Here is a 15358-nt window from a genome sequence, read left to right as displayed (position 1 = left end):
ATTAGCTAAACACAAATAGATTGTTGTTGTATGGCATGCACGCATAGGAAAATAGAATTGCTGCAGTATAGCATGCACCCAGCTAAAAGCATAAAAAATTGCTGCTTTATAACATGCACGGAGCTAAAAACATAAAAATTAGGAGACTTATGGGTTACTTAGATTTTATAAGTTAAATGAGTAATAACAGTTATGATCAAAATTCCCAATCTCAAAGGTAAGTTGTAGAGTTATGAGCATTGATGTTATTAAATCTTATTTTCTGATTAGATTTTTCCCACTCACAGAGAAGGAAATGGAAGTATTTAAATTAGAAAATTTCTTTTTTCAAAAATAAGCGGTTGATATTTTTTATAAAATAAATTTGAATATTAATTTTTTAAATAGAGAAGGATTTCCCACTCAGAGAGAAGGAAATGGAAGTATTTAAATTAGAAAATTTCTTGTTTCAAAGACAACAGGTTGATTTTTCTATAAAATAAAATTGAATATTAATTTTCTTGAAATCAAAGAAAGAATATAGGTTTTTGAAAAGAGTATATAGGTTGGAGGGAAGAGGTGAGTGTAAATTCTTTTTGAGTGGATTTGGTTCTGAAGATTTTTTATTATATACAGTTATAAGTTATATAAAATTCAAAATAAATTAAAAGGAAGATAGCTAAAAATATTTTAAAAATATGTTATTTAAAAAATGTTTAAGAAGTGTATTATCGAATTTTTTTCGAATTGAAAATTTTTCATTCGAATTTTTATCGTATCGAATTCGAATCCGAATCGAATTCGAATTCGAATTTGGTAACTATGATTTTAAGCGTACCGTTTCAGATTTTTGTATCGGGATTTTAAGCGTAATGGCTCTATCTAATGTTGGGTACATTAGGATTCTTGTGAGATCACGTAGATTTTTGGCTCTTGTCTTGGGGGTCATAGTGGAGAACAAGAAGCCATAAGGTGGAACCCTTATCCAAGGAAAAGACTTCGTCAACTGCAAATACCCACATGATCCTACTATTGCCTTGGGAAACCTTTTTACCATATTCTTATTACTATTATCGTTTGTTTTGGTGTTGTATCAATATTTTATCCCTACAAAGGCAAGGCAGTTCATGTGTATGCTCTTAAAAGAGGTCCCGCTCTTGTAGTGAATTTTGTTATTGTTTTGGCTCTTCTTTCTTGAAGAAGGCCTTATGATGTAGGCTACCATAACAGGAGGTCTGCAATGAACCTACACCACACATCATAATTTAGTCACAAATTTTCCGACTACAAAGATGAGCCTATTTCGTGGAGCTGCTTTGTTGGCGAACCTACGCCACACATCATAATTTAGTCACAAATTTTCGGACTACACAGATGAGCCTATTTGGTGGAGCTGCTTTGTTGGCTCTAGATACTTCTATGATTATCTGTTAGATTATTACTCTTAATGCAAGAGAAGATTATGAATTAGATTATGATGAGAATCTGAAAGGGAAGTATGGACAGGTAATGACTATAAATTATACACCTAGGGTTATTCATGTGCAACCTTCGGTTTAAATTTTCTCCATATTTTTGGAGGTCATACTTTTTGGTTCAAATTTAAATGCCTAGAAACCCGGATAAGCATGTGACCTTAGTAGGGTTTTTATGAAAACTAATGAAGGAAGGAAAAACCTCGTAGTAAGCTATGGAGAATTTAAGAAATCAGTTCATGAAATCTTAAGCTTCCAACCCTATATTATCCATTGTATTGTTGTTAGGGAGGGGCATGTTAAGGAAGTCTTGAACATGAGGCTGCATCTCTTCCTCACCATTCGAGGTCCCCATGGTCATGATCAGATAAACATACCAGTATATCATTTTCTTAGCAAATGCATCAAATCGTATGATTGGCCTTCTTTAGGGACAACTTGACACCTTGTAAATCAAGCCATTATGATACACTCATTGGATTAGATCTAATACAATGTGTTTTTTTATTAACAATAAGTTGATACAACCTTAATATGTTGATATGGTGATACATGAAACATTAATATTGAGCATTGTTTGTATTATAGTGCCAACATTAATATTGTGCAAAATTAATATATCAGATGGAAGATAAATGGCTTCACCCTCTCTCTCTTTTTCCTTTTGGACAATTACAACGATGGAGTTTTGACCAAATTTTCCTGCAAAAATCCTTTTGTTGGCTCAGACATTTGGGTAAAAATTATCAAACCCCTTAAAAAAAATTCCATGGGAAAATATTGTGAAAATTGTATAGTTGCTTCTCTCCATGTAGGGATGGAATATACAGAGAGTTTCCTCCCTTCTTCCTCGTTTTTTATCTTGCTGCCTGTGATGCCGAGAGAGAGTCTTCTATCATTTGCAAAATTGTTGAAACTGAAATTGATGATTGAATCTAACCTTTTTAGAATGCTTTGTATGTAAGAAGTTTAATGTTATAAAATTACCAAAAAGGTGCAAGAAAAACAGGAAGGTCCTGAAGCAAACCCCTTGCCATTGATGTCAAATGGGGAGGTTAAATGTGCATAGGGAGGATCATTGTGTTGCCATCAATTCCAAAGGGGTATATTGATGGAATTATTGTCATTGATGGAAAAGGAGAAGCACAATACCAACAAAGGCATAGGAGCATTAAGGTATGTTGCAGAGAACAACAAATGAAAAGGAGAAGCAACAAGGAAAATGAGCAACCAGAGTAGTAAAGAAACATCAACAACAAAGGCAAAGGAGTAGCAATAAGAAAGAGGAGCAACAAGAGAAGAAAATGAAGCTAAGGAACAATAGTGAGAAGACAAGGAAAATGAGTAGCAGTAAGGAACACTAGAAGCATAACAAAAAAGAGCAGCAAAGGAGCAACAAGAAAAAAACAAAGATATGTCATTGAGAAGCAAGAAGAACAACAAAGGAGCAACAATAACAAAACATAGATATGTCATTGTGTGTACATTGTATTGAAGGGATTTTGTATTATAGGAGCAACAAGGTATGAAAAGGATAAGATAGGTATGGTAGATGTTTCATATGTTGTTATTGTTTCAAAGAAGTGAGCTATTCTTCGTATGCTTGATGAAAACAGAACAAAGGAGCAACAAATACCTTGATGGCTTGGCAGAAAATTGATGCTTGCAAGTGTTGTATATAAGGCTGATTTGAAGAATGGTTTGTTGGAGAAATTTTTTGTGATGCAAGGCAAGACTCCATGGCAGCGAAGGCAAGGCAAGAATCCATGACAGCAAAGGCAAGGCTGTTGAGGCAACAACATGAAGATGTTGAGATGCAAGTCTAAGGAAAAGTAAAAGATGTTGTAAAGATTCTTGTGACGCATTGATGTTGTTATTGATCATGAGGAATGAATGCTCAATTATATAGTTATATGTTATTCTTATAACGTTACATGATGTTGGAATTATGTTGATCAATTTGATCATTATGTGGATGAAAACAATATTGGGTGGAGCATTTATTTTTGGTGTTCTAATATTCAAAATATGAAGAGTTTGGAAATCAATGAGTGGAAGGAAAAGAGTCAAGCTTGTTCACTTCATATTCTTATGTGGGATACAAACAACTAGCAAACAATATTTATAAAAGATGCAAGTTTGGAAGGCAAGGGTGTGTTAGAGACTTGGATAATATGTGAGAATTGATTTAGGTGTTATGCATTAGTTACCTAGCACATATAAAGCTTATGTGAATCAGATTTGAATGGAAGAAGAGGTAGAGATGAAGATGAAGATATGGAAAATTGAGGACCAAATAAACCAACATATTGTTGTTTCTTATTTGCATTAGGGGATTCTATTCTCCCTTCAAATATTGGCTTGATAAACATTAGGTGGAGCCTATTGAGGTAAGATCCTCATGTGGGTTGTAGCTTACAAAAAATGTATGGGAGTTAGAGCTTCCTTGCATGTTGCAGCTTGCAGAAAATTGAGGTAGCAACCTCTTGTAGGTTGGAGCCTACAAAAAATCAAATGTAATAAGGGAGTAGGAGCTCCCCTTTGCATCAAAACAATAACAAAATTGTCATTTTCTTCCTTTATGGGTTTCTACTTATATCTAGTGTCAATATGTGTTGTTAATATGTGATGATGTGATGTTTTGGTTTTCTTATTACTTGTTGTTCACATATTCAAACTGCTAGTCATTATGTGTTAAGCTGCTTATTTAATGTTTCAATTAATGAGTAAAGAAAATGCTTTTAACGTCCATGAATGGACTAAACTAATTCACCCCCCCCCCAGTTTAGTCAAGTTTTCATCATGGAATGATGTGGATTAGAGTACACAATGGTGTGAAGGTGGTATCTAATGTGGTATAATTGAAGACATGGCCTTATGTGGTGGTGAAACATAGGCAAGGACTGTTGCATTTCTACCACATGTCATGATATGGAAGTTGACATGGAATTTAAAGGGTATATTTTCAAATGAGCATAACTTTGTGTCTCAAGCTTAGATTGAGATGAAATTTATATTGTTGGAAAGATCTGGATCACCAGAAGATGATAATGCTATGGGAAATGAGTTTTTAGGTGGTTGAAGTAAGTATAAATTTGACAACCCGACTTCCTTATGATGACCTAAGAGGTTGGGTCAAAATACCTTTTTTCCTTAGTTAGGATTTAAGGGGAGGGGTATGTACATTGTTTTCTCTTCAAAATTGTCATTTTACCTCACATTTATAGTGAATTTTGCTAATAAGTGTTCAATGCCATTATAAGTCAAAACCATTTCCCATGACTGATTATTTTGGTTTTTTTGTGAGGCCAAGAGTGGAGGAAAAGATTAAAAAAAGGAAAAAACAATATGGTGAGTGTAGGATTGAAACACAATAATTATGAGCATTGAATTTCATGTCAATTATCCTATTAACAAGGATAAAAAAGTACATTGGGATTTAAAAAGATAAGGCAAGAAGCTTATATGAAGTGACACTTAAAATGTTGGGCATGCCAATGCTATGATAATATTTTATGGGCATGAGTTGGGTGATGGATTTTATAATGTGGAAGGTTACACGATATCAAGGAATAAATTAGATCCAAAAGAACAAATTTGGTTTTAGTTTTTAAGTGCTAAAGGAAGAGCAATGAGCAATGAATCATGAACATTTTTCATGATACACATCCATTCTCATAATTTGAAAGGTATAATGTTCATTGAGCCTCTAGGAGTTTGAAGCGAGATTGATGGTTCATTAAAAAATATTTAAAAAATCATCATATTTGTTGTCCTTCATAAATTACTATTAATTTCAAAATTGTAATTTTTTGAGGGTCTTTTTTTTTTCTTTGTCCAAATTTTAATTAACTAGCAACAAATATGTACACATAGACATCAAGTAATGGATGTAGGGGTTTACACTAAAAGAAACCCTTGAAGGGAAAAATTCTATTAAATTAAACCATTTCCATGTGTATTTCTATTGTATAATTGGTCTCTTTATAACTTTGTGTGACCATATCAGCTATGTCATAGTTTTTTTAATTCATTCAAATGCATAACTATATCAACAATAATTATTCTATGAATCCCTTAAGTGATTTTCATCCCTAATTTCTCTATTTTCTTCTCATCATTGATTATTTTTCTATAATTCTATGCTTGATATACATTATTACAAATAGATCATATAATATAGAAATTATTCATGATTCACAAGCAAGAGTTAATAATTCCTACTCCCCCTTAATGAGTACTTGTGATTTCAAATATGCAATTTTCATCCTTTGTCTTTAGTTGTATTTTAATTTGGGATCCCATTTTAATATTCTATGATTTTTACCATTAATTCCTTTTGTATTCATCTTCTATCTTCAACACTCTTCCTTTTTTGGTCTTTTATCTTTGTTCTTCTTTAATTTTCATCTTATACCTACAAAATATTAACAATGTGTTTGTTGAAGTAAATGTAGAAAATATTCCATTCACTGGGTCACTAAGCATTGTATTTGTCAGTTCTCTAGGAAACTTTTTCTCATACAAGGTTTAGCAATAATAATTTAAAACTTTTCACATCTATACCTTTTACTCCCCCTACATCATCATCCATCATCATTCTATATTTTCTTTGTTGTGCCCATAACCACACTCTAGGTTTGTCTAAGCTACCCTCAACCATTACATCATCTTGGTTTTTGTTGATCACCCTCAACCATCACATTCACAAGTGGTTTTTCCTTACCAAGAACCATACATTTCATCAAGTGCTTTTTAGATTTCCATGAAATTTTATCTATCATGGAAAATGGTCCTTGGTTTACCACGAAACATCCAACATTGAAATTATTGGTGGTTCTTTATTTATTAAGGTTTATATCAACATTTGACTCACGCATATACAATTTCAATTTTTCATTTTAAGCTAATCTAACCTTTTTTAAAAATATTGGACCAAGACCATTTTATTCCAAAGAAAAACATTATTTGAGGACCATTAAACTTAAGGATGTAATTTTTCATGGATTCACTACTTTTGTATATCAAATTTTGAACACACTTATATTTATCATTTCCTTGTTTATTAATTCATCATTCATCATTTTCTTGTTCCATTCCCTTTGTTGCTTCATCGTTATTTTTCCTTGTCTCTTTTCTTTTCAATGTCATTTTCTTCTCATATTCATGTCTAATAGTCCTCCTTCTACATATTTTGTCTTGATCTTTCTCTTGTTTTTCATTATTTCTTTCTTCTTCTTGTATATTCCTTTGGTCATGTTGCTTGTACTTTCCTTTATCAACTTATTCTACTATGAATTTTGCATCGTCCTCTCTATTCATCCTCAATCTTCTTCATTTTCTTAAAATTACATGCATAAAAATATGTTGCTTGTTGGGTTGTGAAAAAGTCCAAAAAGGCAGCCTATGACCTTGGTTTTGAAAACTTAATTAACACACCACTATCATGATTTGATATGAATTTACCTTTACTATGACTTTATCTGACTTCAACTCGACTTTGCCTCCATTGTTTACTTCATTACATAACTAGGATATTTCAAGCCATAATTCTACTTCACTTAATTTTGAATTTATATTGATTGTTTAAACTAAGAAGCTCTCATGCAATGAGTTAACCATAAATTTAAGCTTTGAGTGTGAGGAGCACTAATCATATATCTTGGTCTCTCTTTTTTAACCAATAATTAAAACAAAAATAAAATTTCCTTAAACTTATTTCGAATTTTGTTTTTGTTTTTTTGTTTTTAATAACTCATTTACATTTTATGAATAAAAAATGCATATAATAATTATAAATATAACAACCACTCAACAAACTTAGAAAGTACACCTTGGATTTTAACCAAATATCCATTTAGAACTATGTCCCTTTCAAATACATTAAATGCTTTGTTATAACACCACCCCATGGACAAAGATATTGGGCCATTTTAAGATAATAATGGTTCAGGGGACTAAAATATTTTGATTTTGGACACAAAAAATACTTTGCAACCCTAATGGTCAAGCAGCCATGAGTTAGGCAACGCTTTGAAGAAATACAGACTGCAACAAAAGATAGACCCAGACACTAAGAATCAGAGGAGAATGATAGAGGAGGAGAGGGGGGAGAAATCCCCTCCTATCGAGATGCGGTGGCAGGGGAAGGTCAGAACACCAGTAACCAGGTGGAAGAAACAAGAAATCCAGGACCAGTCCTTGCAGCAAGATGGCAGGCAGGCAGCAGAGGCAAATATTTACCATGTGCGACGAAGAAACCAAGATTCATAATCCCGATGAACAAACTGGAGCAATAAAAAATTTATATGAAAGACCATGCATTCATATGCAAGTTCATTGGATTATGGCCGACGGAAAAGGACCTCACCAAATGGATTCAACAAAAATGGCAACCCCAAGGCCCCATCAAGCTAAAGCTGGGAGCAAGAGGCTTCTTCACGATAATATTCTCGAACCTGCAAGATAAAGAAAACGTTTTTGAGAATGACCCTTACTTTCATTATAATGCTGGATTGTTCATGAGATACTGGGAAGAATGTTATGACCCAGACAAGGAAAAATTCCTGGCAGCCCCGGTGTGGGTTAAATTATTTTGCCTTCCAATGGACTTCTGGAACCCGAAGATTCTAGAGGGCATAAGAAACACGATAGGCAGATTTGTCAAAATAGAAGAAACGACAAAAAAAGGAAGATACACCTCATACGCTAGAATTTGTGTCTACATGAATATAGTTGACCCTATTCCAGATACAGTAGAACTAGAGTATCACGAAGAGGTCTGGTAGCAAACCCTCGACTATGAACATATTCCATTCAGATGTAGAATATGTCATGAGTATGGACATCTTTTTAAGGAATTGCCACTCAATATAGAAGAAGAGAAGCAACATAAATAGCAGAGGAAAAATCAAGAAGACAAGAAAGGGTTTCAAGAAGTAAAAAGAAAAATAAGACAAACAAGAGAGAACACCAGTGGGGGAAAGAAAGAACAACAAGCCCAGCCCAGCAATACAAACAGCTTTGAAGTACTATAAGAAGAAGAAGAAGATAACAACGAGACTCAAACAATGGACTATTAGGGGAAAAAAGGAAAGGAAAGCAGCACAAGCCAAGGTAAAACAGAACCCAAGAGGAAAGCCCAAAGCGAGCCAAAAGAGAAGGAGGAAAAGGAAGAGAGGGAGAAGATGGATAACACTATAATGGAAATAGATAAAAGTAGAGGATAATAACTAAGCTTGGACGAAGAGGTGCTGAGGAAAATACTCAATGAATGGAGGCACCTAGATGAATGATTCATTCTAGAAGAGAAAAAACGACTATATAGAGAAACATTTCGGCAGTACCAAGTGAAACAGGGACAAGGGAAAATGGAGATGGCAGAACAACTAGGCCTTCAATAGGACAACACCCAAGACTACCCTAGCAGAGCAAAAGTCGAAAAGAAAAGAGGTCGAAGAAACCTACAGGAATCGATACAGATCATGGGAGAAATGCTAATAAATACAGGGAGGGTAGTACCACTATCGGCGATATTCCACCAAATTAACCAAGAAACCCAATGATAATCACATCTTGGAATATAAGAGGCCTTAATAGTAAAGGAAAACAGAGACACTTAGTGGAAAGGTTAAGAAAAGAAAAACCTCAACTCATGCTGATATAGGAAACAAAAATTTCAGGAAGGAAAATGGAGGAAATCCTAAATAAAATAAAACCGAAATATGAATGCATGTCAATAGATGCAAAAGGCAGTGTGGGAGGCATAGCAATACTATGGAACCTTGCAGAGATTATTGTAGATTACTGGATAGGCATGAAAAGAATCCTCATGGGGTGATTCCGGCTATTCGAAAATAGAGAATGGTTTCTAGTCTCTACAGTATACGACCCTCATATCCTAGCGGAAAGTGCAAGTTTTCTCCTTCAATTAAAACAGCTTGGAAAACTCCACGAGGAGAAATTGTGGATGATAGCAGGGGACTTTAACTTGACAACATCAATAGAGGAGAAGAATGGAGTTTTGTAAAGAGAAGAGCTAGAGATGGAGAGGTTCAGGGACCTTCAAGCAGAACTAAAATTGGTAGATATTACAACCATAAATGGAAAATATGCATGGAACAATCGAAGGGGAGGGAGCAGACAGATAGCATCCAGGTTAGATAGATTCCTAGCAACAGAACACTTCATTGGAAAAGATATTTTCTATGAAGCAATAATCCTCCTGTGTTTAGGGTCGGACCATTGGCCTATTAAACTAGAAATAGCTATGAATCATCATAATTAGAATATACCTTTTAGGTTTGAGGCGTTCTGGCTAACAGAATCCACCTTTAACAATAAAATGAAGGATTGGTGGAAAGGGACTGAGACTGTGATGGAAGGAAGAAACCAAATGCACACCTTTCAACTTAGACTAAAATACCTAAAGGGAGGATAAAGAAATGGAACAAAGAAGAATTTGGAAACATACAGAAGGAACAAGAAACACTCCAGATAAAGATGAAACAAATACAACAGAAAATCATAGAGGAAGGAAGAAGCGAAGAGCTGGCAGAAGAGGAGGGACGGTGCTAAATAACTTGGAAGAAAGGAGAAAACAAGAGGAAATCCTTTGGAAACAAAAGTCAAGAATTCAATGGCTAAAATAAGGAGAAAGAAACATGAAATTCTTCCATAAAGAAATGGTACAACATAGACAACAAAATAGAATTTTCTCCCTAAAGGACCAGCAAGGCAACAGGCTAACATAGAAGGATGAAATGGAGAATCTGCTGGTTCAACATTTCAAAGGGCTCCTGACAAAACCAAATATCAGAAGGGAGGACAACATTCGCAAAATTAGTCAACATATCCCCAATCTAGTAAGTAGAGATCAGAATTTGGCTCTCCTAAGAGTAATAACGAAAGCGGAGGTGGAGGAGGTAATAAAAAATATGGCAAAGAATAAAGCACCTGGGCCTAATGGATTCACTACAGAATTATTTCAAGCTACGTGGACCTTCATGAGCAAAGACATAGTGAATGTAGTAGAGGAATCCAGATGCACCAAAAGAATGCATCCAGCCCTGAACGCCACATTTCTAGCCTTGATACCAAAGACAGAGCACTCGGAAGAACCACAAGGATTCTGACCTATAGCTCTCTGTAATGTTATATATAAAATCTTAGCTACAATAATGGTGAACCAACTGAAACCAATACTACCTGGGTTGATATCCCAAGAGCAGACAGGGTTTGTCAAAGGTAGACAAATAACAAATGGCATAGTGGTGGCACAAGAAGCAATACACTCATTGAAAAATTAAAAAACCAAAGGGATGTTGATAAAATTAGACTTAGCCAAATCTTATGACAAACTAAATTGGGGATACCTCCAAAAAATCCTAAAGGCATTTTGCTTCAATGAAATATGGATAAGTTTGGTAATGTCAATGATTACCACTCCAGTTCTGTCAATACTGCTTAACGGATCACCTACAGAAGCTTTCAATGTGACCAAAGGGCTTAGGAAAGGTGACCCATTATCTCCTTTCTTGTTTATCCTCGCAGCCGAAGGACTAGGAAGACTAATTAAAGCTAAAGTATACAACGAATAATATAAAGGCCTAAGACTTTGGGGGAATGATCTCCCTCTGACCCACCAACAATTTGTTGATGATGTTATGCTGTATGAACATGCAACACTCAAAGAAGCCAAAAAAATAATGGAAATTATCACAGACTTCACAAGTGCGTCTGGGACAAAGATAAATAAAGAGAAATCGGATATATATTTCTTCAACACCCTCCCAAGCTTTCCTGGCAAGATCCATGGGATTTAGAATTGGGAATTTCCCCACAAAGTGTCTAGGTATCCAGCTAAATGACCAGAAAAACAAAGTGGCCAACTGGAGTACCCTGATGGAAAATATTCAATGGAAAATGCAAAACTGGACATTTAGAGCGCTGAACACTTTGAGCCGCATCATTATGCTAAAATCAGTGCTTCAAGCCATCCCGATATACTAACTTACTAGTCAAGCGACCCCTAAAACAGTTTTCCAGAAAATGGTAGACATGTTCAAAAAATTTCTATGGAAAGGGCCTAGCACGACAAAGAAATGGGCGCTTCTATCCTGGAGCTGGCTGAGAAAATCCCTAAAAGATGGAGGACTTGGACTTTGAGATCCTTACATCCTGAATTAGGTAATGGGGGAAAAGCTGTGGTGGAGATGGATTCAGGGAGGGGTAGACCTTTGGAAAAAACTATGGGAGAGAAAATATGATATGCCTAGGTCCCTAGAAGGAAAGCTGAGAAGCCAAAATGAGAAGAAAGGCTCTGCAATCTGGAATCTTTCCAGTGCCAACAGGGACCTGATCAGAGATCACAGCTTCTGGGAAGTCAGAGGAGGGGATAAAGCCAACTTTTGGGAAGAAGCGTGGCAACAGAGAGAAAAACTCAACAACCAGCCGTAGCTCATAGAGATCCACCAATTCACCAGCTTACACGAGGGTGACACAGTACAAAATTATTGGTGCCCAGAACTAGAAGGTTACTCGAGAAAGTGGAAACAACAGCAAAATTGGCCAAAAGAGCTAGCAACACCCCAATGGGAACTCTATGACAAGGAAATGGAAACAAGGAAAATAGCGATAAAAGAAGGTTCAGACACTCTAATATGGGGCCATAGAATCAAAGGCATGTTTACAATAGGAGAAGGCTACCAAATAAAAGCAGGACACAACAGACATCTAGAAACAAAAAAATGGGAAAGCATATGGAAAACAAAAACATGGCTGAAGATAGCCTTCTTCACCTGGATCCTGAGCCATGGGAGAGCACTAACATGGGACCAACTGAAAAAAAAGGAATGCAAGGCCCATCGAGATGTTCCCTCTGTAGAGAATAGGAAGAGATAATGGAGCACCTAACCAACACCTGCAACATTAGCAAAAACCTGTGGAAGCAACATCAGCAAATTTTTGAAATTAGCGACAGGAATCTAAAGAGCATGAAAACAACAATAGAGAACTGGAGGAAAAAACCATACCAGAACACGATCCTGAATAGGGCGTTGAGACTCTTGCTAGGATTTTTTCTGTGGAGTATATGGAAAGAATGAAACAAATTGATCTTCAAGGAGGAAGGTAGAGAAAAAACAGAAATATGGAATGAGATCATCCAAAACATCAGAGAGACCATTCTAATTGAGAATTGGTTTGAGGAGGATTGGAAAACTAACCCAACGGAAACAAAGATAATGACATGCCTAAACCTAAAACCAAGCCTGATGCACAAGCCAGCCCGAAAACACCAAACCAATGAGGCGGAGGAGGTCAACCACTTCAGAAGACCCCGGAAGGAGTTCATCAATCTAAATTTTGACGGGGCTGCGAAAGGGAATCCTGATGAGGAAGGGACCGGTGGAGTATTCAGAGATGATAGGGGGAGGACCCTCAGAATCTATGCGATGGACTGTGGCAACACTACAAACAATGAAGCAGAGCTTCATGCATTGAAAAAATGGATGGAAATTGCAATAAGAGAGAAATACCAAAAACTACAAGTTGAAGGAGACTCGAAAATGGAAATTGATATAGTCAAACAATTACAGCAAGGAACCCAGTGGGAGAATATCAGCCGAAGTTGGAGAATAACTTGGCTGGTGCAGGAGATTAGCAAAATTACTAAACAGATAGACTACATCCTACCCACCCATGTAATAAGGAAAGGCAACACACCAACTTACAACTTGGAAAATTGGGGGAGCAGTAATGTAGGAAGAACCTTAGACGCAAATGAGGAAGAGTTATTCCAAATGGAGGGGAAGGAAAACTTAGTAAAAATCCTAGAACATGACAAAGGAGGAGAGGGGAACCCCTGATCGGGGGTAACACAGGAAATCTAGAGCGACTTGGGTGATGGGACCAGGAAGGGAGAGGAAGAGGACAAGTGGGGGAACAAACAGACGAGGGAAATGAAGTGAGCAGACATGTAAGAAGGCAAGTGGCTGAGCAGAGCAGAGAAGGTGCAATCCCTGAGAGAATGAGGGCAGTGACAAATGAGCATGACAGTGAAGAGGGCAGGGCAGTAAGAAGGGGGTGGGCAGAAGGATGTCAGCAAGTGGCAGGACAAGGACAACATGTACACGACAAGAGCAACCGGGAGCAAGTGAGGATTAATGCGAGGAGGTGGCAGCCAGGACTGAGGGTCAACATTTCGAGCTGATGGCGTAGGGATTAACATAGGTAATAATGCTAGACAGGTGGCAGTAAAGGCAAGTGACAGGAAGGAGAGGGGCATAAACCTTAAGGGAAATTAGGGCATAGTCAGACGCATGCAGAATATGGAGACAAGAGCTAGAGAGAGGAAAGGTGGCTGAAGAGCGACGATCTAGCCTGCGGACGGAAGCGACATCAGACTTGCAAGTTGGTATGTAGTTCCTCTGTTCCCCAACCTTGCAAGGCTCGGGATTAATATCTGCAGGAATATAGGAAATATGATATGGAAAAAGAATGAGTTAGTCAAGGAGGAACCCAAACCCTCATGTGACCCTGGTTTGGAAAAAATAGTAGAAATGCTTGTGAAAACATGGGGTAGGAAGCTAAGGTGGGAGGGACTAGAACCCAGGATGGGAGAGGTCTATACCATGGCAAAAGATCGAAATAAATTCAGATAGAGCGCGACTATAGCCACCCTTATAGGAAACTATGGGAGGGATCTAGAAGGTAACAAGGAAGCACCTCGGGGAAGAAAAAAACAGAGAAAAAAGAGAACTAGGGAAACAAGAAACCTTGAGGGGAGGAATTTAGGGCCAACACACTGAGGGAAGACGTAGCCAAACCAGAGAGACCCTGGGAAGAGAGGAACAAAAAATCGACCTTACCTGGGGAAGAATCCATGAGGATGCCCATAACAGACATGTCGCATGTCGACTGTTGCCATGGAGGAAAAATGGCAAGAGAATCAAGAAAGGAACGAACCCATAACATGGAGAGGACTGGAGACATTATGAGAGAAATCTCGAAGGAAACAAACTCTAGAAATAGAAGGGATAACAAAACGAAAATAGGTAAATGGGAAATTGTTTTGTTTTACTATTATAATTCTGATAAATGTAATGGCCATGTGATAGGTCTCACTTCACACCACGCCCATCACAGTGAGGAAGACAGAGAACAACGAGAAGACGACAATCACAGGCAGGTAGGGAGTAACATGGCACTCAGGAGAGGCAAGAGAGATAAAAAGATGGAAGAAGGAACAAGCAGTTTGAGAAAAGATCAAAGGAAAAGAGGGAGGAAGCTGGGTAGTGAACACATGAAAACTCTTATTGACACCTATATGGCAGGGAACCCGCCGGACATTAAACCCTAAATTGCTGGTTGGGAGAGAGAACTTAATGACAGTATCAAGAACTAGGACATCCCCATGGAGGAGTGGGAAAGCATGGTTCCCAATCCAGGGAATTCTCGAGGCCGCCACTCTTTCTTTAGGCAAACAATGCAACAATATTGGGTAATGAAGAATGTGGTGGCATGAGCCATGACCCTAAATTGAGAACAATCAGCGGGTGGTGGAATAGAGGAAAAGGGGAATACCAAGGAAAAGGATGTAGTCAGGGCTGAACTACTTAGGGAAATAGCAATAATTCAGATACAAACCTATAGAAACAACTTGGCCTTGGGAAGAATTGAGCAGACACTACAAGATATGAAGAGGAGCAAGACGCTTGGCTCCAGTGCCAAAGCGCCAGCCCCAGTAATATCCTCGGATGAGGATTGATGCAACAGTCCAGTTCAAATCTGATAAAATTTTGATGAAATGATTTTACTTGTTTAATTTGTTTTATCTTAGCAGTAGTATAGACAGTAAAGACAATGCCGCTAGATGGATCGCAAAAAACCTTTCAAATTTAGGA

The 15358-nt window shown here is 37.1% G+C and overlaps 1 pseudogene; it reads left to right on the top strand.

The window, feature by feature from the left end:
• The first annotated feature begins 851 nt into the window (after positions 1-851).
• LOC149188712 (uncharacterized) lies at positions 852-14647 on the top strand (annotated as a pseudogene).
• Positions 14648-15358: the final 711 nt, after the last annotated feature.

The sequence above is a fragment of the Pinus tabuliformis genome, chromosome 3_1, assembly GCF_031772625.1.
Source record: "Pinus tabuliformis cultivar Carrire ecotype Pingquan chromosome 3_1, CPIR1, whole genome shotgun sequence".
In the NCBI taxonomy this organism is placed as follows: domain Eukaryota; kingdom Viridiplantae; phylum Streptophyta; class Pinopsida; order Pinales; family Pinaceae; genus Pinus; species Pinus tabuliformis.
The sequence above is the reverse complement of the archived record's forward strand: the minus strand, read 5'-3'. Positions and strand labels throughout refer to the sequence as shown.